The sequence below is a fragment of the Canis lupus genome, chromosome 26 (genome assembly GCF_003254725.2).
Source record: "Canis lupus dingo isolate Sandy chromosome 26, ASM325472v2, whole genome shotgun sequence".
Lineage (NCBI taxonomy): Eukaryota > Metazoa > Chordata > Mammalia > Carnivora > Canidae > Canis > Canis lupus.
Window position 1 is genome coordinate 12,272,849 of NC_064268.1, and position 27,285 is coordinate 12,300,133.

The following is a 27,285-nucleotide window of genomic DNA, read 5'->3' on the forward strand; positions in this document are numbered from 1 at the left end:
TCATTCGAATCCAGACTTTACTATATACTTCCCAAATGGCCTTGGACAAGGCACACAGCCTCTCATTTTTCCTGTTTGTCAATAGTTGATATTATTTATAACAAAAGCAACTCTGAGTATATTCTTGGTACTTAGCAATTTACAAAGCATTGTTCATGGTCCGTTTTCTCCTGGACCATCATAGCCAATGGTTGGGGTTCATAAACACACATTTAATATATCAACATTCTATCAAATTCAGAGCCCTTTGGGAATAATTTTATTTTTCTTAATTAGGGAGCAAGCTGTGGGCAGAGGGGTGGAAATAGATGTTGCCACTTACTGGGCTAGTAAGAATACCCTGTTATTAATCCATTCAACAAGCATTGTGTGATTGCCTGTAATGTGCTAGTCATTGTATTATGACTCGAGGATGAATTAAGGCACAATCATTGCTCTTGGGAGTCTTGTCTGAAGGGAGAGATGTACATGGCAACACTTAGTAAACTGGAGTGTTGGCAGGTATTCTAATCAAGGTGAGTGCAGAGTAAAGTGGAGGAGCAAATACTTAACCCTACTCGCAGGGCACGGAGGCGGCTGGTGTTCACAAGATGTTTTAAGGTAAGAAAATCTTTGAATTCATCCTCTGTGATGAGTTCACTAGATCAACATGGGGCTGTTGGGGTGAAGGGGTCAGGAGGTAGCTCTTAGCAGATGGTATGTTGTGTCTAAGGCTGAGAGACAGGACCTATCATGGTATTTTAAAGTTGTCTCTAGAGCAACATGTGCAGGAGAGTGGGAGATGAAGCTAAAGCAGTCAGTAGGATCCAGAACCTGGGGAACTTGGGGGAACCCTGAACTCCCATTGGGAATCTGTTTGTTCTGAGAACGATGATGGTTTTTACGGAGAGGAATACAGTGGTCTAAATTGTGTTTCTGAATGACTGGCCTTGGTAGTTTCTTTGAGTTCTCTAAAATGTAAATCCCAAGGCAAGGATTGGGGTTGATGGGATTTATTTGGGATGTGACCCCAGGAGGGGAGTCGGGAGGGAGTGAAGGAGGGAGGCAGGGAAGGATACACTACAGGACAGGGGGACAGATCCAGTCTTTCCAGCTCCTGGACAGCATTGTGGAAGTCTTGGGCTTTTTCCACTGGGGATGAGGAAGCTGAGTTATTTATCCAGTGGCTCCGCCACCCATCCATAGCTGAAGGATGCTCCTGGGCAATCCACTTCCTGGCACTCCCTGTATGTCCTTCCTGGGCTGAGCACACTCTGAGCCAGAGAACAGCCTCATACAGAGAGACGAAGTGGTTGGGGTAGGAAGCCAGGTATAGGGGGTTGTTACTGAAGCTTCAGGTAAGCTCTGGGGTAGACTGAAGCAATTACAGCAGGGACGGAGGGGAGGAGTCCCAGGTTCTACTGAGTAGCACCCATAACAGTCACAAAGCTGACAATGGCCCTTTATAGTCACTGAAGAGGTGACAAGGTGATTCCTTATCATGAGCAGACAGGTGACACCTACCTGTGGATCCATTCTACAGCTGCTTTTAGTTCATTTCTCTCTCTCTCTCTCTCTCTCTCTCTTTACTTTCTCCACTTTCTCTGCCTTCCTATTCCCTGGGCATCAAATGTTTTGACTCTTGGATTCTGTCCTTCTAAAAAATACAGCCTGGGTGGTGGTCAATTTTCTGTGTCAGCTTGGCTAGGCTGGAGAGGCCAGGGATTCCATTAAATGCTGATCTGAAGGTTGCCATGAAGATATTTTGTAGCTGTGATTAAAGTCCATAATCAGTTGACTTTAAGTAAGGGATATTATCTTAGGTAATCTGGGAGGCTGATTTAATCAGACAGAAGGTCTTAAGGACAGAATTGAGACTATTGTGATGGAGAAGAAACTCTGCCTGTAGACAGCAGCTATAGTTAATGCTCAAGATTTCCAGTCTACCCTTCCTGATGGCCTGCCCCCTAGATTTCAGAGTTGCCTAGCCAGCACTCACAGCCATGTAAGCCAATTCCTTGCCACAAATCCCTGAATATATATCTCTTACTGGCTGTGTATCTCTTGTCAAATCCTGACAGATACAGTGTCTTTCTAGGAAATGTGATGGTTCATTTTATATGTCGACTTGACTGGCCATGGTGTGCCCAGATAACTGATCAAATATTTTATCATGTATGTTGCTGTGAGGATGTTTTGGGATGAGATTCATTGATAGACTAAATTGGTAGACTGAGGGGTTCCTGGGTGGCTCAGTCAGTTAAGTGTCTGTCTTCAGCTCAGGTCGTGATCCTGGAGTCCTGGGATCAAGCCCTGCATTGGGCTTCCTGCTCAGTGGGGAGTCTGCTTCTCATTCTCACCCTGCCCCATCTCATGTTGTCTCTTTCTCAAATAAATAAATAAATAAAATCTTAAAAAAATAAATGGGTAGACTCAGTAAAGCAGATTGCCCTCTTGAATGTGGGTGGTCCTCCTCCAATCAGTTGAAGGCCTGGATAAAACATACAGGTGGATTCCTCTTTTCCCTCCAACCCCCAGAAAATTCTTCTTGCCTGAATACCTTTGAACTGGGACATTAGCTTTTTTCTTGTCTTTGGTCTCAAACTGAAACATCAGCTCTTGCTGGGTGTTGAGCTTGCCCATCTTCCAATGAGAACAACACCATCTCATTCTTAGGTCTTTGGACTCAGACTGTAACTACACTGGCAGATCTCCTGGGTCTCTCCAGCTTGCCAACTCACCCTGTAGCTATTGGGATTTGTCCACCTTCCTATTATGTGAGCTGATTCCTTATAATAAATCTCATTATTAATCTCTTTATCAATATATTCCATTGGTTTCGCTTCTCTTGAGAATGTGACTAATGTAGAAACTCCATAGTCTTTGTATGTAAATCGCCCCGGGGCACAGAGTGGTCCCATGACCCAAGCCTGGCCAATCAGAATCCCACTCCAGCCTACCTCTTCTCCTTTGGCTTCTTTAGTCTTATCTACTGGTGCCATGGGTGCCCTCTCTGAGTCTGGCTCCAAAATGGAATGAGAACTTGGGTTTGGCTCACCCAGCCCTCCCTCCAAACACTGCTTCCACTGCACTTTAGATTCTGAAACGGCCTCTGTGTTTGAGTGAGAATTGTTCCACCTCTCCAGACTTGTGTGGAAGGTCGGCATCAGCTTTCCTCTGCCCCCATCTTAGGAACTGGAAAGTCCCTATTGGCTGGACACAGATAGGAGTTGAACTTTACTAAACACCTACTGACTATCTGTAGTGTCACTTCATTACCAAAGTGTTAAGGGAGGTCAACCAACAGACACAGGGAAGGTCATGCTCTCACTCTGCACTTTTAGCTGTTCTCCCTCTCAGCCAATCTGCTAGGCTGCCAGCCCTGCTTGGAGAAATGCCTGTCACCAGATACCCTTCCCATCTCAGCGTTTCTGTATACAATCTTATTTCCTGCCGTGATTGGGACCTCCATTATGAAGGCCGTAACCAAGTCTACCCTGTAAAGTATATACACATCAACTCTGTCTCCTGAGCCCCTAGAATCTAGACTATCAGGCGTACTTATCCAAATAGCTCCTAAAGCTTTGAAACATTAATCCCATTTGCTCACAAATCCTGGGTCATCTCATGCAAAAAGGGAGAAAAGAACCCTTGTCTTGTGGCTTTTTTGAGATTAAAGATTTCGACAGAACGGAGTGGTGCTCAGCCATTACTATCCTAGTAGCCACTGACCGGAGCTGCTGTAGCAGGAGACGCAGAGTTAACTACCAGGGTATGTCCCAGATCAGTATTTGCAATCAGAGATATTAAAGCCATTCCAGTATTCAAAACTAAGCTAAACTAAAATAAAGCTCCCAGCCACTGCAGTGTTAATGGTCTGCTTAATAGTTTTAATGGTTGCTTCTATCAATGTGAAAAAAAAACCCACTTCTATTTCTCAATTTGGTTTTAGCTATTTTCTGAATTCTGCTTGGGCCAGAAAAAGGGCAGGGCAGTGCGTGAGGGGAAAAATGGTGAAGTGATGACGGATGGAGGCCCAGCTGATCTCTTGCAGGGTGTCCATTGGTTTTCTGGGACCAGAAAGAGCTGAGATTTTTCACGTTTGTTCTAAGGACAAAGCCAGCCTGAGGAAAAAATACGAGGTAGAGTGTAGAGAATTAGAAGCCTGGGTTGGAGTCCTGTCTGTGACTCTGGTTGGCCTTGGAAAAGTCATTTTCTTTTTCTTTTCTAAGATTTTTTTTTTAAGATTTTGCAAAATGACCTGAGTTGGCTGCCTCGAACCCAGCCAGATGGAAAATCCACTGGAGAATCTATAGACCTGAGGTTTGTTGTTCAAAAAGCAACTAAATCAGAAATTCGGTTTCTAGGTTAGTGACACGATGAATCACATGTTAACATTTATTGAGCACGTACTCCAGCCCCGGCACTTTACATGGATTATTCCTTTCAACCTCCCCATTCTAGGAGGTAGGTACTATTATTACTGCCCCCTGCATTTTACATTTGATGAAATTGGGGTACGTGGAGGCTAAGTCATTTCCCCAAAGTTCTCAAGCCAGTAAACCTAAGAGGTGTGATTACAAATCCAACTGGTGTGATTCCTGATGCTGAGCTCCTCAAAATCAGGCTCTCTGTCCCTATTGTTACTCTGAACAGCTAGTTTATTTAGTGTCTACTATGTGCCCGAAATCTGGTAAAATCCTTGTATTTCCTGACTCTTCCTGAAACCTGGTAAAGTAGATAAGTATTTTTTTTTTCCATTTAAGGGATTAGGAGATGGAGGCTGAGTGCTTTTCTCTATCTTTCCAGTGTTACACAGTAGCTGGACTTAAATAGACATGCTTGATAGAAGAATCCCACACCTAACATAAACTTCTGGTGTGTGTGTGTGTGTGTGTGTGTGTGTGTGTAGCTGGACTCGGAAACAACCCTTTTGTGTAGTAAGGGCTGTATTGTGCATTGTCCAGAAAAGTCTAGAGGATGCAGACTCTAATCTTTAATTCCCTGTTGCTAAGAAGTGTTGTCCAAATAAAATGAATGGACCTTGTGATCACACATTGTGCTGCCGGCCTTAGGCATCTCGCGCGTCTGGCATTCTGTTATCCCACCTGGCAGCTGCTCCCTTCAGTAAAGGGAGCCGGGGACATTAGCTATGGCATGTGTGTATATATATATATATATATATATATATATATATATTTTTTTTTTTTTTTTAATTACAGAAAGGCTTGTTTAGACTGATCTCAGGGCCATAACATGGAATTGCAGGTGACAGGTTGAGAGCAATTTTGCCAGACCAAGGACGAACTGATTTCACAATGATTTTGGTGATTCTGCTTCCCTACCACATTGAGCATCATGCCGAGATTTATAGCGTAATGGGAACTAGCTGGGATTTGATCACTCTCTGCTTCAGTTTACCACTGACCAGACCAAATGGGCAGGTTTCCTTAGCAAAGTCTGGGAAGGGGTGGGGTGGGGAGGCGGGTGCTAAGGATGCAGACTTCATTCTCTGTGTGAGCAGGGGCCATGGTTTCCCACCATGGTAACCTTGGTTTGTCCATCTGTACAATAGGATGATTGGGTTGGAAGACTCCCAATCCCTTTTTGACTGGGACATTTGTTCACATTGGTTCACTTCTTCTCAAGCCACAGTCACAGAACAGCTGCTCCATGACAGACTCTTCTGCTAGGAGCCTGGGGACACAGAAAGGCATAGCAACAGCCAGCATACCTGCTTTGTGGGCAGACATTGTGTCAAGCCTCTGCTGTCGTCCAGCTGGGCGACCTTGGGCCAGCCATCTCCCCTCCCTGAGCTGGTTCATGGTGTCATGAGAAGCTTACAGAAAGCAGTTTCTCAAAGTGGGACCAGATGACTTTTGGGTTCAGCAAAGCCCGGGGTGCTTGTTAACAGCTTGCTTGGATCCCTGGACCTCAGCCCAGATCTGCCGAATCGGAATCTCTTGTGAGGGAGGAGAGGAGGGATATGCATTTCAGGAAGGACCCCAAGGTGATTCTTAAACATATTGACATCAGATAATGTGTTAAAGTGCCTCACAGCTTTTGAGTGACGCTCCATACATACTGGCTGACTTTTATGAATGTGTTTTGGAAAGGACGCCCACTGCATGTGACTCCATGAGTCATTCACTTTTTATGGCACCTGTAGGTTTCCTCTTTACTGATAAATATGCATGTATGTGTGTGCATGTGTGTGCATGTACACAGGCATTTAGACACATCTATAGTAAAGCTATGTTTATTGAAGACTTATTATATGCCAAAATTTTACTTATATGGCCATATTTACTCCTCATATATACCCTAGAAACTAAGTTCCATTAAAAGGAGGAATGAAAGCTTAAGAGAGGTTCAAAGTTTGCTCAAGGGGCACCTGGGTGGCTTAGTAGGTTAAGTGTCCTATTCTTGATCTCAGCTCAGGTCTTGATCTCATGGTTGTGGTGGGTTCAAGCCCCTGGTTGGGCTCCACTGGAATACAGTGAACAGTGCCCTGTGGAATCTTGCCTCAAGGATGTCCTGTAACCACGGCCCCCTCCTCTACTCCTCTTCTGGGTAGCAGAGTTCAGTTCTGGGTGATAAGGCCTTTACTTTCTATTCTTCTGTTGTCATGCACAGCAACTGGAGTGCTTGTGGAAACCGAGTCGAGAATTATCCTGGACTCCTTCCTGCTCCTTGCCCTCCTATTTTTTCTACTTATCTGTGGCTACATAACAAAGTGCCGAAAACTTAGTGATTTAAAGTCTGTTTTATTTTTTTGAACAATTTTGCTGGTTAGGAATTTGGGCAGGGCTCAGCCAGGAGATTCTTCTGTTTCATGTGGCATTATCAGAGTCACTTGGGCTGGTCTACAGCAGAGGTCAGAAAGCTATGGCCTGCAAGCCACATCCAACCTGGCACCTATTTTTGTAAATAACATTTTATTGGCACCCAGCCATACCCTTTCTTTTACATACTGTCTATGGTTGTTTCATGCTGTAGCAGTAGTGTTGATTAGTTGCAACAGAGACTCTATGATGTGCAAAGCCACACATATTTGCTATCTGACATTTTATAGAGAAAGTGTCCTGACATCTGGTTTAGGGGGTCCAGAATGGTTTTACTCACTACTCTGGTGCCTTGGAGGCCTGGGCCTGGCTGGAAGATTGGCTCAGCTAGGGCCATTGCCAGGATGCCTACAAGTGGCATTTCTCAAGCACTGAACTTTTTCCATGGCATCCAAAAAATCAAAGAAAGAATGTTCCAGGAGGCCCAGGCAAAACCAAGTGGTCTACGGCCTAGCCTCAGAAGTTTCTGAATGTCCTTTTTGCCATATTCCGTTGGTCAAAAAGTTCATTAGAGTCAGTACAGATTCCAAGGAAGGGAATTAGTTTTCCTTCTTTCAGTGGGAGGGGTAGCAAGAATTTATGGCCATCTTTAATCTACCATACCTCATTTCTGAAAATCTTTCTAAAATACTTGCATCTCTTTTCTTGCCTTGGCCAATGATGATCATATGGAAATCTTTCTTTGATGATTAAGTACCTGGGAGATAGTAGGGAGTGGGGTGTCAGCATTTATTCTGTAATATTTACTATCCTCCTATGAAGTACTCTGCACTCAGCTAGGTATTGAGCATGCAGCAGTGGATAGAAACATGTGGCCTCTGTCTCCATAGGACTCAGTCTCGGGAATGTGCATGCAAGTGTTGCAGAAGGCATTGGATATTAAGCCAAATATGCTCTGAGCTCCCCTTTGGACTAAATTTCTGAAATCCAGCTTCATTTATTTTTCAGATCCATTTTTCAGAAGAGAAGAATTCCAGTTAATTGAAGGTTCTAGATAGTCAGAACTTCGGTTAAATGCTTTTTCATTTTTCATAACGTTTATGTGTAGATAATGTTTTGTCATTCATATACTTCATAATTTATCTTCATTTAGCTGTTATTTTGAGTTCTGCCAAATGGGTTCTACATCGTCTTCATTTGTAGTCCAAGGCCCATGGTGGTGGCAATCACACACCTGCTCCTCGTAGCCCCTAGTCAGAACTCTGAAATGGTAGTGGTTCAATGAATGGAGTTGCACCCACATGGCTGCAAGAGGAAATGTCTTCTGGGAATATGGAATAAAAAGGATCAATTTCAGGGGTGCCTGGGTGGCTCAGTCCATTAAGTGTCTGACTTTGGCTCAGGTCATGATCCTGGGGTCCTGGGATTGAGCCCTATGTCCAGGCTTCCTGCTCAGTGGGGAGTCTGCCCCTCCCCCCTGCTCTCTCCCTCTGTCTCAAATAAATAAATAAAATCTTAAAAAGAAAAAAAGAAAGATCAATTCCAAAGCTCAGCTCCAAATGTCTACTTGACACTTTATAGTTGTTCATTGCCATAGTCTAACATGGCAGGTTCTCCATGTATCTATTCATATAGGCCATGGGTTATTTCTGACAGTCTTGACCTCATGGCCCACTGGGAGCTGATGTTCCCATGTCACATCCTGATGCCTCGGTGGCCAAGGTCTCAGAAAGAATAGAGGCTTTATTGGTCTTTTCCCACATCTATCACATTTCCATCAAATCTCTCCCCTCCTTGGACCTTTCAACGCTACCTATCAATGGCCTCATTGTAGTGGTGAGCTCTCATTATCTGAAAATTCCTTGCTGCTCACCTTTCTCTTTCCTGTAGCTGTGGAAGAGGACATTCCTTTGTGTGTGTGTATGTGTAGTGTGTGTATGTGTGTGTGTGTGTGTGTGTTTTAATGAATCTACCTGTATATCCATTAATCTGTTTTAATTAAATATGTCATGCCTGGGAGCTAGTACTTTTGATTGGGGTATAAATAGTTGGAATATTTTTTTTTCCAAACAACTTTACTGAAGTGATTGATACACAAAAAGCTGTACATACATAGTGTATACAAACTGATGGAATTGGAGATAAGCATACACCTGTGAAACCATCCCTATGTCTGTATCATAAACCTATCCATCATTATAAAAGCCCCCTTCCCTGCCTCATTCATTCACTCATTATTGATAGGGGAATAATAATTGAACACAAGGTCTACTCTCAGCAAATTTTTAAGTATACAATACAGAATTGTTAACTATAGGAACCGTGCTTTAGATGTCTGAGATTTATTCATCCTGCAGAACTGAAACTTTGTGCCTTTGACCAACACTTTCCTGTTTCTTTCTCTACCCAGTGCTTGGGAACCACCACCATTCTACTCTCTGGTTCTGATTTTGACTGTTTTAGATTCCTCATATAAGTCATATCATATTGTATTTGTTTTTCTGTGGCTAGCTTATTTCACTTAGCATTATGTCTTCCAGATTTGTCCATGTTGTTGCAAATGGCAGGATTCTCTTCTTTTTTAAAGGCTGAGTGATATTCCATTTTATATATATATGCTACATTTTCTTTATCCATCAAACCATCCGTGGACATTTAGATTACTGCCATGTCTTGGCTATTGTGAGTGATGCTGTCAAGAACATGGGAAGGCGGATATCTCTTAGAGACCCTGATTCCAGTTCCTTTGGATGTATATCCAGAAGTGGAATGACTGGACCATATGGCACTTTTGTTTTTAATTATTTGAGGAGCCCCCATAGTGTTTTCCATAGTGGCTGAACTAATTTACTAACTAACACTAACTAAGCACAAGAAGTCACTTTTTTCTATATCCTGGCCAACATTTGTTATTATTGTCATTTGTTTTTTGATAATAGTCTTTCTACCAGATGTGAGGTGGCATCTTCTTGTGATTTTGATTTGCATTTCCCTAATGAATAGTAATGTTGAGCATGTTTTCCTGTATCTCTTGGCCATTTATGTGTCTCTTTTAGTAGACGTTCTTTTAGAATGTCTATTTAGAAGTTTACCTAGATTTTGGATATCAGTCCTTCATCAGATATATGGTTTGCAAATGTTTCCCCCTATTCCATAGGTTGACTTTTTGTTTTGTTGATTGTTCCTTTTCCCGTGTAGAAGCTCTACAATTTGATGTAATTCCACTTGTATATTTTTGGTTTTGTTACCCATGTCTTTGGTGACTAATTCTGTTAGGAGGTGGCTCTTGTCTTGAATCCTCTCACTGAATTGTCATACCAACTCTCTGTGTTAACTCCACAATTAGGAACCTGTTTTCCAGAGCCAGAAGGCACGGAGATACTTTCCTGGTTCTACCGTTTACTCTGTGACTTTGGGCAGATGGTTTCACTTCTGAGCCTTGGTTTTCTGTAAAATGGGGATGACAGCTCAAAGATTTCTTGTGATAATTAATTGAGCTAATGGCACATGGTAAACATTCAACACATATCAGCTATAACTATTATTTACCACCCTCTTCCTAAATTTGCAGAAAAGGCCCCTGACACTCAGAAAGGTGAAGTAACTAGCTCAAGGTCACCTAGCTAATGAGAGCAGAGCCAGGATTTTGGCATAGGTCATTCTGATTTTACTCTGTGTTCATTTTTTCTTTTAAAAGATTTTATTTATTTATTCATGAGAGACACACAGAGAAGCAGAGACATAGGCAGAGGGAGAAGCCGGTTCCCTGTGCTTTGAGACTGATGAGACTGATGTTGGACTCTATCCCAGGACCCCAGGGTCACTCCCTGGGCCAAAGGTAGACTCTCAACCACTGAGCTACCCAGGTGCCCTACTCTGTGTTCTTTCTCACTGTTCCACAAGCTCCTGCCACCCAGTGAGGTACACGTGGCCTTTGGTGGTGTGCAGAGCACATCCCTGTAGGTGTCACATCGCTCCTGATTTTTTTTAAAGGTTTTTTTTTTTTTTTTTTTTTTTAGGATTTATTTATTTATTCATGAGAGAGAGAGGCAGAGGCACAGGCAGAGGGAGAATCAGGCTCCCTGTGGGGAGCCCGATGTGGGACTCGATCCCAGACCCCAGGATCATGCCTTGAGCCAAAGGCAGATGCTCAACCGCTGAGCCACCCGGCGTCCCACTCCTGATTTTTTTTCTTCCCATTTTATTTTCTGTTGGAGAATCTTCTCTTTCCTCTAGATGACCTTTGTTCTCTTTGGTGGGTCTTCTAGATGGAGCAAAACACACACCAGCAAACTAAACAGTGTCTATATTTGCAATCAGGACAACACTCCACAGATGCCCTCAACTTGGAAAGAGTGCAAAAATCAAAACACATAAACAATCCTTGGCCAATATCTCCCACGACGTGGGAAGCCAAAGTGCTTCCTGGAGAATAAGCAATGGTTCAGCATCGGTCCTTATCCACAAGAGGAGTCCCCACATGAGAGGCTGCAGCTATGCCTAGAGACCTTCTTTGGAATTTCCTCATAGGTGTCACTGGTGTTGGGAACTGGGAGCATCTGGGCTCACACAATTTGTGAGTTGTATTTTTTATTTTTTTGGACATGTGCACAGTTAACAGAATTCATTGTGAGTTACTGAGGACCGCTGATCTCATTTGGGGTGGCCTGGAATCATGTGAAAAGTATTGAGTCAAGCAGCCTTGGGTTCCATTTTGAAAATGTATTTTTCCCCCACTTGAATTCAAATCACATGCAAATTGAAAGAACTAGCTTGGATGAGGGAAAAAAACCACCACTTCAAATCCCCTGAGCTGAGCTTCAGCCCTTACCCCCATCTCTTTGAATCCTCTGCTTTTATTGCCTTGTTAATGCTCACAACAAGCCATTGAAATCAGGACCCCATTTTAAGGATGAGAAAAACAAATTCTGAGGATATGTTGCTTGAAAGCATGGTGGAAAAAATACCTTCCTAACTGCCTCACCCATGGGGTAGTATTCAACAATACAGTGGTTAATGAAGAAGAGATTCATTACCTGGTTGCCTGGTAGCTAAATGTCATGCAGAAATCACAGCATAACGTGTTCAGCTCGTGACCCTGAGAATCTAGCAAGCTTGGGTTTGACACTCCTCTCAGCTGTGTGTGCCTTGAACAGTTGCTTGACTTCTCTGATCCTCATTTTCCTCTTCTGTGAGATGCAGTAGTAACAATCCCTGCCTCCTAGGATGATGGAGAAGTTTGAAATGATCCAAGTAAAGGGCTTAGCATCAAGCTCATACGAAGTTTCCAGTGAGTATAAAGCTATGCTAAGCATGAAGAAAATACAGTTTTTAGTTATTGGAAAATCATGGTAATATCCATAATCAACAAAAGTAATTCCGATGTATTACTAACCTCCTGTGTATACAAGATCTGATAACCTGAATGCTCACTTCCGGAGCCTAATGAACCCACTTCATTTCTTGTGAAATCCATACCTAGAGAGCAGGAGAAGGACTCGGTTTCTGGCCAGTGCTCCAAAAATAAAGAAACAACTATAGTAATATAGAATCACTTGGCTTCTGTGCTGGAATACAATAATGCTGATGTATGGTGAGTCTCTGGAAGGACGCTGACTTTGTTTCTTTCGTGCAGGATACCACAACCTAGTTGGGGACTCAAAGCTACTTTCCCTTCTGTGAAGAATTCCAAGGAATTTGGCTTAAAGTATCAAGTTTCAGTAGACAAAAGGATGGGCAAGGCCACATTTGGGTTTCTTTGAAGGATTGCAAGGAGTAAGTTATTGACTTCATTGCCATTTATGATGGTTTAGAAACAAACAAGGAAATGCACTTTTACAAACATCAAACAGCTGCTCCAAAAATACAAGCTGAAAAGATGCTATCATGACATATTTCAGCCACAACAAACAATAGTTTATGAGAAGCCACAGTAGATTTGAGAGACAAGGCAGCATTCTTGAGCTTTTAATGTCAGTTGATAATCAGAAGGATCACAATAACATGCAGCTGTAGGGATGGTGGGTAAGTCACAGCCCCACAGCATCTGGCAAAGCCAGTGCTGTTAGCCAGCAAGCCACCAATTGTCCCCTTGACCTCACACACTACCAACCTCACGAAACCCCACTCTTCCATCAATGTGAGATCTCAAAGCCTGAGAAACGTCACCCCCTGTTACAGATGGCCCTGTCTGTCCACCTATAGCTTAGCCATTAGCCATCTCACTGTTCCCTTGGGGGCACCTAAAATATGATCCCCAAACTTTGCTCCATATAGAGCTACTCCCAAGAGATGGTCCTCGACAGACAGGTCCTGGGGTCAGAGCAGATTAGAAATGTGATCTCTGGCTTCTCTCACTTAGAGTTGCTCACTCATCCAGAACTCAGGTGCCTTCTGATTTCCTCCTCTGCCCATATTAGCACATCACCTGTGCTCAGGGAAGAGGGAGGCAGAAGAGAAACCCCTTCCCTCCAAGAAAAATTTCCTGGAAATAACCCACAGCATTTCTATTGAAACTTTATGGACCTAAGCTTAGTCCTGTGGCTTCTCTTGGTAAGAGGTAGCTTTTAGCTGAGATATAACCACCCCACTTAAGGTCAAGGTGCTGGCCCTGAGAAAGAGAAGAGATTTTGGAAGAGACACCTAGCATCCTGTGTCTGGCCACAATCTACTTTGGTAAATGTTTTTAACAAACACTGGACATAGGAATGGCTGACATTTAACAGATATTGACTATTTATTATTTACCAGGCATGGTGGGAAACACTCTGCATCTCATTAGTCCTCAAAACAACCTTTTGAAATTAGTACTCCCATTTTACAGAGGAGGAAACCAAGACTAAGAGAGATTAGGTGTCTTTCCCAAGGATGCACAGCTCTAAGGAGCATAGAAAAAGTTTGGTTTCACCTTGATGGGGCAAAACAAATGAACAAAAAATCATACTCATAACATTAGATCCATTTATAACCTGGAACCTATGCACCAGTCTCTTCCTCTATCTTTTACCTTACTCTTTGCCTGGAGGACTCCTATTCACCTGTCAAGACCTATCATAAATGTACCTTCTTCAGTGAAGTTTTCTCTAAACCCTCCAACCTCTGTCATGTGACAACACTGCCATCCATTCATTTTCCATTCATCCATTGCCATTTATGATGGTTTAGAAACAAACAAGGCAATACCAAGAACTCCCAGGCAATCACTTGCTGACATTGCTGATGTATTAATCCTTGCTCAAAGGGATATGATAGAGGGCAAAACACATGCCTGTCTTCTACCTTTAGAGATCTCCTAGAACACTGAGAGTAATACTTTGTTCAATAGAACTTTTGCAGTAATTAGAATGTCCTATATCTGTACTGTTCCATATGGTAGTCACAAGCCTGTGGGACTATTGGGCACCTGACGACTGGCTAGTGCAACTACAGAACTGAATTTTCAGTTTTATTTGATGTTGATTAAATTCACATTAAAAACTGACTATCTATTAGAAGGCTTTGAAGTATGTTTGGCACAACTTTAGCTGGTGAATCTACCTTTTTTAACTGTAAGTGTATGAATTCTAAATATAAGATCAAGAATTTTCAATGCAAATTTAGCGTCCAGGTAAGCTATACTGTTAGTTTAAAATACACATGCTCATGAAGGCTTAAGGGTGAGAAAAGAATATAAAATATCTCATTGATCATGTTTATGCTGACTGTGTGATGAAATGATATACTTTTAAAAGATTTATTTATTTATTTGAGAGAGAGAGAGAAAGAGGGAGTGGCAGAAGGAGAGAGAATCTTAAGCAGACTCCTTGCCAAGCATGGAACCCGATGTGGGTCTCAGTCTCACGACCCTGAGATCATGACCTGATCCAAAATCAAGAGTTGGATGCTGACCACGTGATGGCTTCACCAACTGAGCCACACAGATGCCCCATGAAACGATATTTTAAACATATTAGGTTAAATCAAATATTATTAAAATTAGCTTCACCCGTTACTTTTTACTTTTTAAAAAATGGGACTAGTAGAACATTTAAAATTACAAATGCAGCCTGCCTCCAACAAGACTGGGTGAGAGTGTAGTGAGGTACTGCAGAGTACATGAACTGGAGTAGCCACACCTGACCAAAGACCATTTTACAGTTCTGTCCTTTCTGCTGAAGAGCAGATACCACTTCTTACTCACCTCTGGTCTGACTTACCAAGTCCTCATTTCATGACTACTGGGAGAAGGAAGATCTCTACATAACCTCAGTAAAACATTTGGGCTTTGCCACAATTGCTAAGAGCTCCCATCTCATGTGGGAGGTTTCGCTCAACTGTTGCACATTTTGCCAGAGTCCATAGTTGATGGCCTAAGATAGTTTTCTTATATTCAGCCTCCAGTCATGATGTCAGAGTTGACATCCACCTAGAGATACTGAAATCAAGGATACTCTAATTGGCTTCATTCGTTCATTCATTCATTCATTCAGCAATGGCAATCAAATGCCTACTATGTGTGTGACACTGCTCTAGGAAGGTGTGAATGCAACACTACAGGAGCCCAACATAGTCCACATCCAACTGGGAGAGAAAACAAGAAACCTGTTGATCCTTGAATGAAGAAGCTTATCTATGGGATTTCCTTCCCTATGATTTTTCAGTTGTTACTTTCCTGGGGACTATTTTTTTCTTTTGTTGTTTTCCCATTCCCTCCCAGGCAAGGTTAGAGAGAGCCAAGATTTGTGATGAAGTTCTGTTGTCACACAGACATTCCTCCAAGGGAATGGAGGAGAGGAAGCCGCAAGCCCGGCCCCAGAATTAGACAATCTGCCCAACACTTGTATGACTTCTCTGACTCCGGTTCTTGACAGATAATCAAGATTAGTCAGCAGGAGAATTGACTGTGGTTCTTTAAGTAGCATATAATTATAATGCTTGGTACTTAAGGGGTGTCTTTTGTTTCAGGCTCTTTCAGCACCATTATGAGTCCTAACTCCATAATCTTGGCAGTTTTTCACTATGTTTTTATTTTATTTTTTTATTAAATTGTAAAATGACTTCCTTGAACAACATTTAAAAAAGAGTTTTTATTAAAAAAGAAAATGAATCTTCTACTCCATGTTCTTCTTTGTCCCTTCTGTAACAGTTTGCTAAAACTTTATGACCCTACTGTGTGCTACTCAAAGGCCAGGACATGTCATGCTTGTATAGTGCTATATATATATATATATATATATATATATATATATATATATATACTTTTCTTCTTTTTTTCTTTTTATTTTTTCCCCCTTTTTTCTCCCTTTGGTTTAAGAGATGAGGCTGTTTTGTTCTTCTCCCCATGCATTGCTCCAGCCATAATGTGTTGAGTTAGTCAGGGAGCTTTTAGTTCTTGGGAATGAAAGTTTATCATAAATCATTCAAAAAAGGAAGTGTTTTGGAGGCCACTGAAGTATGTGGAAGAAAGCATGGGCCATGCCAGACCTCACAAAGGCCTGGAACCAAGACCCCCAAATCCAGGACCCAAGATGACTTTGTCCATCTCTTCCAATTTATGTGGCTTCTCATCTTGGTTTTTCTTTCTGTAAGTCAACTCTTCTCTTTTCTCAGTTTTCTCTTTCCTTGCAAATAGACCAGACATGGCAATTCCAGTTCATGTGTACTGCAGAGCCGAACAACATATCTGCACCTCTGTGCCCCAATACCAAGACCTCTAGAAGGAAATACTGATTGGTTCCATTGAGGTCACATGCTCCCATTTGGTCCAATCAGCTGTGGACACTGATGAATTCTTTTCAAAAAGAGAGTCGGTGGTTTAGCCACTTTGGAAAATAGTTTGGTGGGTTCTCAGAATGTTAAACATAGACTTCATCATGTGACCCAGCAATTCTGCTCATGTATTGGCCCAAGAAAAATGAAACATGTATCCACATACAACTTGTACAAGAATGTTTGCAGTAGTCAATAAATGAAAGCAACTCAAAAGTCCATCAGCTGGTGGACAAAGAAACCAGATGTGGTTTTGTTATGCAATCGAATGCTGTTGGGTAATAAAAAGGCATGAGACATGATTGAATGCTACAACATAGAGGAACCTGAGAGTTGTTATGTTAAATGAAAGAAGCTAGATGCAAAAGACTGCATATTGCATGGTTCCATTTATATGAATGTCAAGAAAAGGCAAATTTATAGAGACAGAGTGGATGAGTGGTAGCCTGGGCCTGGGGGTGGGAATGAGAACTACAAATAGGGACAGGGTTTCTTTTTTGGGTTGACAGAGAAGTTCTAAAATTAGATTGTGATAGTGGTTGCACAACAGTGTAAATACACTAAAAATATTTAGTTGTTTACTTTAAATGGGTAAATTTTCTGATATACAAATTATTTCTCAATAAATCACCTGGGGGGAAACATCCTCAGTTTGCATCCTGAGTAGATGGGTGTCCTTCCAGCTGCCTCTACATGCAGGGTGAAATCTGGCCTCTGCATCATTTTTTCCATCATTCCTTCTGCCTACAACACTCTCCCTACCAGCATTTGAATGGTGGGCTTCTGTGCCACACCTCTTCAGTTGTTGGTAACTTTAAGCATCAGGAATTTCTCTTTTCTTTTTAAAAAATATTTTATTTATTTATTTATTCATGAGAGACAGAAAGAGAGAGAGAGAGAGAGGCAGAGACACAGGCAGAGGAAGAAGCAAACTTCCTGCAAGGAACCCAATGTGGGACTTGATCCCAGAACCCCGGGATCATGACCTGAACTGAAGGCAGATGCTCAATCACTGAGTCAACCAGGCATCCCGGAATTTTGCTTTTCTATGAACTTCTTATTCCTCAGGACCTCCATTGCCTGTACTCATGCTACCTTTTTCTAAAATAGTGTCTCAGCCCCAGGTATCTTATGTTCCCCAGCTTCCCCCCAGAGCTCCCTCCACCCTTCCCACCCTATTCTCAGCCCCTGGAATCTGATGTATATGGATAGGATCAATGGGCTCCCTTGCCTTCTGGCTTTTGGTTGGGTTTGGCCAATGGGAAGCCCTGGTTGGGGTTGGAGGGAAGGAAGAAGATGAGGCTAGAGCATTTATCCCCTGGATCCAGCACTGTAAGATGGCTTGAGTTGGATATGTTCCTCAACCAAAGACCACTGTTCTTCTCAAGGCCACCAGCTTGGCATGGTCTCCTCAGCCCCATCCCATCCTCCCTTGGGTTCTTCTAGGCATAGAAATAGTAACAGCTCTCTGCTACTCACCCTGGCCTATTGTATTACTCTTTATGGTTTTCTTTTCTTTTTTTTTTTTAATTTTATTTACTTATTCATCACACACACACACACACACACACACACAGAGGCAGAGACATAGGCAGAGGGAGAAGCAGGCTCCATGCAGGGAACCTGACGTGGGACTCAATTCCCGGACTCCAGGAACATGCCCTAGACCGAAGGCAGGTGCCAAACCGCTGAGCCACCCAGGGATCCCCCTCTTTATGGTTTCCTAACATGCAAGCCTTTGTAAAGAGTTTCTTTGTAAGTAAATCCCCTTTATGTAATAGTATTTCAAGGGTGTGGCTTTCTGTTGAGATTTTTACTAACACAGCCTTCCTCTCCCTCTCCTGATCCCCTCCCTACTTTCATTTCCTTTGTAGCTTCATATATTTATGTGAGTATTGTCTGTTTCTCTCTTAGGATAAGTAATTCTTTTTTTTTTTTTAAGGAGGCTTAAAAAAGCCCCCCCCCCAATCAGTGTGGGACTTGAACTCATGACCCTGGGATCAAGACCTGAGCTGATAATCAAGAGTCGGGTCCTCAACCAACTGAGCCATCCAGGTGCCCATAAGGACAACTAATTCTAGTTGCCACAATGGACAAACCCCCAGACTCAGTGTCTAACTCTGTAAAGGTTTATTTCTGTCTCATGTCATAGCCCTATAGGTGCGTGGGAAGCCCTTCACCATCTTCTTGCTTTTCGCTTGAGCAAGTGGTCCCCAAGGTCATCACAGTAGAAGGAAACAGGACCAGACAGTCATGAGGGTTTTGTTTGTAAAGGCTGACCCTTTCTGCCCCCATTCCCAGTGGGTGGAACCTAGTCATGTGACCCCAACCTAATTTCAAGGGTGGGTAAGAAATTTGGAGGAGCACATGGAAGTCTGGTTAGCACCCTTGCCTCTGCCTTATTCCCTTATTCTAATGTAGGTTCCCTCTGGGGATGGTCTTTGTTTATCCTTGTTCCCACACTCTCCCAGCAGCTCTTGCATACTCAACACTCAGTAGTCTTGGATGCATGAATAAATGGAGATGTGAATAAATGACAGCTTCCTGTCTGAAATTTTCATTTAATTTTTAACAATGTGCTGTGCTGTAAAGTTTGTTATGAGGGTTAGAACCCTATATGGCACTTTCAATCTTATTAGGTAGGAACTAATAGTGACATTCTTTGGATTCACCCTTTAATACCATCCCAGGTGCCTTGCAGACGTCCTTCCCTTTCACCCTTGGGATAATGACTCTTGAATTTCCCATATTTCCCCAGAAGGAAAACTGATCACAAGACCCTAACTTATTCTCTGTGGTTTCTGTTCTTTCATCATTTTAATGGTGTTACAAATACTTCTTTATTTAATGCCCTTACTATGTGCCAGGAATTAGATTCCTTGTTTCCCTGCCATGTTTTCTCTTCCCAGTCCATTTCTTCAATCTTCTGAAACTTTTAGGGCCTTGAAGCAATGACCGTGATGACCCTAGCACATCCATATATAATAACTTCTCAGAACATCTGGGAAAATCCCACAAGTTAATTTTTCTAGGATGATTTGAAGGGAGCCTGTAAAACTGCGGCTTCATAGCCAAAATCCAGTTTCTTGGTCACAGACTGTATCTCTAGATTTGGCCTAGGTCCCAAGAGGATTTGGGGATAGAGTGTAGATGCCTCCATAAGTCCTCACTACGCCTAGTGGTGACATAGCTCAAACCACAGATCCAAAGGCCTCATTTTGCACACTGTGTTCAGAAAGAGTTCTGTAAGAGGTCAAAAAGTGTTCTAACAGAGAGGGATTCCTGCTGAAAGACATTTGGGAAAAACTGCTTAGTACATCTCCCTTTTGGAAATTCACAACATCAAGTACAATATTAAAGGCTCCGAAAAGGCCTGGAAATAAACAAACCCCCAAAGCAAGCAAACATACTGGATTTTGTTTGGCCTAGTTTATCCCAAACTTATTCAACCATGGATCCCATTTTCATGCATCTTGTGGACTTAACAATCCTTCTGAGCATAGTTTTGGAAACCCTGTTTTTACTGATGGGATTTCCAATTCTTATGTCCATCCTGCAGCCTTTCCCACATGTCAGGATTCAGGCTCTGAGAAGTGAAGCAGCTTCTGCCCAGTAACTTAAGCTCCTGAGTAGCATAGCTGGAGTTTGAGCCCATGCCCGGTGAACTGAAAGCCTGTATCTTTTTGCCTCTATCCTATATTCTTCCCCGTGGATGGTCAATTGCCTGGAATTCAATTTAATTATTTGATAAAAATAATTTGTAATTAATCGTCGATCGCCTGTCAGTGAATGCTATTCTGAAGATCCTGAAGACAGTTTCTTTCCAGTTTCAGCAGTCTGCTTTGCATTATCAATTTGTTAAGAAACTCTCTCTCTCTCTCTCTCTTTTTTTTCTGTAGAGCTGTGCAAAAGGAAACTTCCATCCAGACTGTCTGAATTATCCAAAAATTCTGAACTGATGGCATCCAAATGAATAAGACTTTACAGAACTGCACTTGGAGAGTTGATTGGATTTGTCAGTTTTCCTGTGGATAGAAAGTCCTGGGTGGCTTGACTGAAAGTATGCTAGAACATAAATAATCACCAGATTTCCAGGTGAATTCCACAGAGTCCATAGGAAAAAGAAAACTCAGGCTATTTGTTTGGGAATCTACAGGCTATCTGAGAAAACCATGCACAGAGTCCCAAAGTATGAGCTCAAAGATGAGTGTGTTTGGGGAAAACACACATGCACACACACACACACACACACAGATTTTTTTTCTTTTCTTTTCTTTCTTCTTTTGAGGCCAAAGTACTTTGCAGCAACCAGTGTTAAGATTTAACAGCCAAGAAGGTCAGGGTGATGAACTTTCAAGTGTTCATGGACACTAGGCATCCAGTCAACTCCCCAAACCCCGAAATGCTAAAGGGTCAGAAAGCAAGGAAAACATGTTTTTATAACTAAAAAGATTACATCTTGGATCGATTTATTTATTTATTTATTTATTTCCCACAAAGGGGTTTTTACAATGTCATGTCTCTTGGCTTCCTGATGGCTCCTTCCTATGTTTCAGGGAGGGTGAGATATGGGGCAAATCCTTGCAAAACTAGACTTGGACCTTTCTCATTTATATTTTCCAGAGGCTTCATGCTCTGACGTGATGAAAGATCTGACCCAGGAATTTCAAGTTCATCAGTGGGGTGGGGTGTGTGTGGGGTAGCCAGGAGGCTTCCCAACCCCAGCTTCCGTCTGCCCCCATTGGCTGGACTCCAGTTACTCTCATGCTTGAAGGGTTGGGTCAGTGCTGCAGTTCCCTAGTGGATCCATCTTCCCTTACAAGGAAATGGTTTGTGCTTTTTTCTGGAACTTGAGGTGTGTGAAGTGTTTATGGTTTATTCTTAGCAGAGTTTTGAATGGGCATCAGTACCCACTTATTCATTTAATGGGTACTAACTGAGCACCTACTGTGTGCCTGGCACTCTCCTAGGCACTGGGGATGTTGGGGGATAGGCCACACCAACTCTATCCTCTTGGGAATTCCCACATTGTTTTGAATTATGTGACACCCACTCCTGCCCTAGGTCACTTGGACTCAGAGGCAAGGATTGTATTAGAAATAATCTCTTCCAATCTTCTCATTTGACAGATGGGAAGACAAAGGTCCAGAGAGAAGGAAGGGGCTGGCTCAAAGTCACATAGTAGATTAGTTACAAAACCTGGAGAAGGATCCAGTTTTCTTGCTTTCTAACCCAAAGCTCTTTTTCTTGTACCATGATGCCTCTCACAGTTCATTCAATTACTCTTTGCTGAGCCCTCACGAGGTCTGTGTTATGTGCTGGACGAAACTCAAGAGAGGTCACTCAAGAAACTGGTGATCCAAACCGGAGGTGATGGATCGTTAAACTGTTAGTTGGGAAATGTGGAGAGGAGAGTCTAGATGTGGGAATCAGATAGGGTTGGATTTAAATCCTGGTGTTTCATTCCCTGATAGTGTTCTTTGGGGCAAGTTATTTAGCTTTTATAAGGCCTCAGTTTCTCATCTTTGAGAGAAGAGTATCGATAATAATTCCTACCTATGAGTATTGGGAAAAGAAGCAATAATATATGGAAAATATTTTGCAAACTGCCTGGCACAAAAGAGGGAACCCTGCATGGTTGTCATGAATCATAACTGCTATGATAAATGCTGTAGGTAGTTATATGTAGTGTTCTGGAAATACATAGGAAGGAGCAGTTAATTATGTCCCCAGGCAAGGATAAGAAAAAGGGGCTCTTTCTTTTGATTGGATTTTTCTGCCTGATTTGTGGATGGGGAGGGTATATATTTTATGGCTGAAATCTCTGGGCAGGCATTTCTACTCTAAGAAGTTCATTTTCCTATAAGGAGTGACTGCAAAGACAAAGCTGCAAATGGATATAAGTGCAGAATGGGACCCTGCCATGGCTGACCGGCCAGATAACAGGCTTTCTTTTCTTTTTTTTTTTTTTTTAAATTAATTTATTTATTCATGAGCGATAGAGAGAGAGGGAGAGACACAGGCAGAGGGAGAAGCAGGCTCCATGCAGGGAGCCTGATGTGGGACTCGATCCTGGGTCCCCAGGATCACACCCTGGGCTGCAGGCAGCGCTAAACTGCTGTGCCACCGGGGCTGCCCGATAACAGGCTTTCTTAATGGCTGTGCCCACTTGTTCCAAGTACAAGTGCAACCCATGTCCAGAGGATGATCCAAGACACAGAAGTTCTTAAAAGCCTTATGAATTATCAGAGATCAAATGTGTTGAATCATCCAGGATTACATAATTCTTTAAATGTTGGGATGCTTTGAAAATTGCTAATGGTATAGAGGTCATTTCTTGGTGATATTCAAGCACTGGGTATTGACCAGCATTTCCCAAAGTATGCTTTGTGGAACACTAGACCAATGACATGGACTGAGGAACTTTGGGCAAAATGTATACCCAGATATTCCCAGCATACCTTAGAGCAAATGCCCTGTATGATCCATGAGGAAAGAATTCAATTTATGTTTTTAAAACCAGTAGAATTTTCTTTAATCCCTAGATTATAAGGTCTGTGAGTACAGGAATTATATCTCTCTTTTCCTCTATTATATCCCAGCAACTAGCACAATTTCTGGGATGTAGTGTCCACTTAATACATGTTTATTAAAAATAATTATATATTTCCCGAACTTGCTTGGCCACTGAAATTCCCTTTTTGTCCACAGTATACCTGCCAGCGTTTTGCATAAATAAAGGAAAGTTTCCTTCAAATCCAAATAGCAAAATTTGTTCCAGGTGGGGCTATAAAGATGTTTTAGCATGGAATTGAAGGGAGGGGATTGTGGATTGGTGGGGCTCCAGACCCCACCCCCTCATCTCAACCAGAGCATCCTTGCCTTCATGCTAACTGCTTTATAGATTAGGATTTCTTTTGAATTAAGAGTTATATGTTTATAGCACACTTGAAATATACTGTTCTAGAAGGAATTACATACCTGGGGGATGTTATAATTGAAGGAAACAGCCAAGGTTGGGCTTGACAGATTTAGCTAGATGTGTTTTAAGAAAAAAAGTAACACCAAGATCCATTTGTTTATCGATCCATTCATTCACTTACATTTGTGGAATGTCTCTCTATATCAGGCATATCATGAAGATGCAGGGAAGAATGACAGAAAAGAGCTCTGCCCTCAAGGAGCCTACAGTTTGGGGGGCAGAGGGATACTGGTTACTGAACCATTAGACAATCATATGACAAGCAAGATTTCCTAGAGAGACACACAGTGTGAAGATGGTATACAGTGAGATCAAAGTGAGGGCACTAACAGCAAGTTACTGGTAGAGGAAGGTCTGTCCTGGGAGGAGCCACTTGAATTCAGACCCAAACCACATCCGAGGACCAAAAAGGAAGGTGTGGAGGGGACAGCAAATGCAAAGATATTGAGGCAGGAACAAAATTGGCATGCTCAAAGGATATAAAGCAAACCAGTGTGGCCAGAGGACAGCAAGCTAGGGAGCAAACTGAATGGAAGATACTAGCAGTGGACTGCTTCTGGCTCACTTTTTTCCCAGTGCTGGGCACTGTGTCTAGCAAAGACCAGTTATCATGGATATTTGCTGAATGTACACATTAATACAGTTAATTAATTGCTCTCCTTCATTCGTGTTCTCCACTATCTTTGGTTCCCTTGTTCATGTATGTTTTAGAAAATAAAACCATTTTTTTTTTAAAAGCTAGACATTGTTTTTGCTATTTTGGCGAGCCTGACCATTGCCGATTTGATATGAGATGTTAGTACTGCTGGTTAACTTCCTGGAGACGCATCTATAACAGAACAACCCATTTTGAGGAAAGAGGCCCCAGAAGGACCAGTGACATGGCCAACATCACACAGGGCATCTGTCAAAGACCAGGGGTGGGAACCTCCACCTTGTGTTGGAGCTCCTGGCTGGAAGGATTAGCTGATCCATTTAACTCCATTTACTGTGACATGCTCACACTTGAACCTTCCCCCAGCATGATGTACTCAGTTCCCAAAATATGGGATTTTAAGTGAAACCCTGACATTTAGCTCTAGGGCTAAACAGCACTAACTAAATCCCCCAATTAGAAGCAGAGATGGAGATGAAATGGTCCCAAGGAATCTGGAGACACAACCATTTCAAAAGGCAGCAACAGGCTGGGGCAGAGAGAAAGAAGTTTTAGATCTCACACCAGGAATGTGAAGCTAAATGAGAGCCATTCGAAAGCTCTGGGGGTTATAGAGTGGAATTCCCTCTTGTACAGTACACAAGAGTTATTAAGTGTGTATATGAGACTCCTGTTTTACTTCATGTACATGATTATTTTATACAGGCAAGTTTGGAAAGAATTATAGGCTGAGAACTGGCCAAGATGCAAGATGAGCAGCAGGAATGGGGGTGGAGGTTGCAGTGTTGTTGTTGGGGCTCAAGCTACTTGGAGAAAGCCAACACGAGGTCCACTGTGGGTCAAGGGGTTTGGGAGAAGTAGAGTGTGAAGTTGGATTCAGTACAGGCTCATCTCCAAAAAAGCAACTTGGGTTTGGTGTTCGTGAGAAAGTGCCAGGTTTGAGAATTAAGGGAGCGGAACCTGGGCCCAAGCCCAGCAAACTGGGTTGGGCTCACCGAGATCTAGAGACTAGGAATATAAAGAATTTGGATTGGACTTGCCTGGTTTTAAGACACGAGAGGGACCACGAGCCGTTCTCAACACACTCAGTGATTCCCAAAGTGAAAGATACATTATCTTTCTGAAACAAGTCCAGGAGGCAGGGAGCTGGGGATAAAGGGCTGCTTTGGGGGGAGACCCAATTACCAACAGGTTGGGCTGGTTGTATCTTTCCTGGATCACATTCCTTTATCAAGAAGGCAGGACTCTAGCACCAGGACAGTTTGGATTTCTAGTTTTGCTTCTGACTCTCTGACCTCGAGAATGTTAATTAATGTCTCCGACCCCAATTGTAAAATGGGGATTAAAAGAGCTACTTCTACTGAAAATATAATATGGTAGAGGATATGCAAAGTTGAATGTTATTATGTGACAGCCATCGCTCAATAATAATGATTATACTAGTAGTGATTTCAATGAAGGACAACTGATTGGACTGGGTGGGAGGCATTACTGGCATTGTGTATGAAATCTCTTGTTTGTTGAGCAGGGTTCTCACTACCTGTGCTTTGTGTTCTAGGCTCACTGTGGTCCAGCTACAAAAGTCTTACAAACCTTTATTGAGTTGGCAAAGAGGTTTTATAACCTGAAAGAAATTGTCTTCATGGTAGCCTGCCCCTCACTCCTCAACGACTGAGATACTGTATACTTGAGACCAGCAAAATGCCAATCCTATAGGGTCCAAAGCTCTCTAAGATTTACCCAAGATACACTTGTAGCCCTAATTCCTTGAAGCTACAGCTTTTCTAAAGGAGAAAAAAATGCATTTATAACTATGTATTATTGAGACTCTAAATCCGCCTCTTTATTGAGCTTAAACAAGATAGACACTTATTTCTCTCTTAAAACAAGGCATTTCCCATCCATACGGCCTGCAGAGACACAAGCTCCTTCTGTCTTGTTTTTTTTTAAAGATTTTTTTAAAGATTTATTTATTTATTTTATTGTTCAATGTTTTTTAAAGGTTTTTATTTATTTATTCAGAAGATATATATACACACACACACACACACAGAGAAGCAGAGACACAGGCAGAGGGAGAAGCAGGCTCCATGCAGGTAGCCTGATGTGCGACTCGATCCTGGGACTCCAGGATCACGCCCCAGACTGAAGACAGACACCAAACCACTGAGCCACCTGGGTGTCCCTCCTTCTGTCTTATTACTTTTCCAGTTCTAAGACATTGCCCTTCATCACACAATCCAAGATGGTATATAACCACCTTCCATATTCCAGGTGGAAGAAAGAAGACAAGAAGGGAGGCATGATGCTTCCTTTTAATGGAGGTATGGCCATTGCTCAGGTTGGAATCATGTGATGGGCCCAACTGTAAGGAAAGCTGGGTAATGAATGTAGACTTTGCTCTCTCAGCATCCATATGTCTACCTAAGCATCAGGGATTCTTTTTTTTTTTTTTAAGATTTTTTAATCTATTCATGAGAGACACAGAGAGAGGCAGAGACATAGGCAGAGGGAGAAGCAGGCTCCCTGTGGGGAGCCTGTTGCAGGACTTGATCCCACCCCAGGATTACGCCCTCAGTTAAAGGCAGATGCTCAACTACTGAGCCACCCAGGTGTTCCAGCATCAGGGATTCTTAAGAGAAAAGTGACAATAGGTTTTGTTAGACAATGAGCCATCCAGGCCTTAGCTTCCTTCTCGACTAAGCTGAGCAGCACAGTTCAGGTCTCAGCAAGACTTGGGTTTGAATCCAGCTCTCCTCCTTGCTAACATAAAAAACATAGACAAACTTCATACCCTCTATTTTCTCAGTTGTAAAGTGAGTATAATATCATAGTAAATCCAACTTCATGGGACCGCCAGGAGGATGCATGTGGAATACCTATTCCAGAATCTAGCTGGTATCCACGCTTTGGTTGGCAACCTCCTCTCGCTCCTGAGCTTATTGTGCTCTATCTGGACAATAGCAGGCCCTGGAATATTTCTTGTACTTGCTACATGTCTTGCTATATGCCTGCTCCCTCAGACTGTGAGGTTGAAAGAACAGGGCTCATGCTCAAAAAAGCACTTGCCATTTTGAGTAGATTGCATAGTGTCTGGAACGGACTAGGTTCTTGATAATGTTTGCCTAAATTAATCA

At 42.4% G+C, this 27,285-nt stretch overlaps 1 long non-coding RNA gene across 4 annotated transcripts in view; it reads left to right on the forward strand.

The window, feature by feature from the left end:
• LOC112676608 (uncharacterized) overlaps positions 1-24,230 on the forward strand; it is a 132,245-nt gene extending 108,015 nt beyond the window's left edge. The window contains exons 5-8 of one of the 4 annotated variants that reach the window (XR_007406165.1): positions 12,400-12,539; positions 20,411-20,606; positions 21,135-21,881; positions 23,641-24,230. This is a non-coding gene — a long non-coding RNA (uncharacterized LOC112676608). Of the gene's footprint in view, positions 1-12,399; positions 12,540-20,410; positions 20,607-21,134 lie in introns of all 4 variants that reach the window. The other 3 variants (XR_007406164.1, XR_007406162.1, XR_007406163.1) reach the window with 3 other exon arrangements.
• The last annotated feature ends 3,055 nt before the right edge of the window (positions 24,231-27,285 follow it).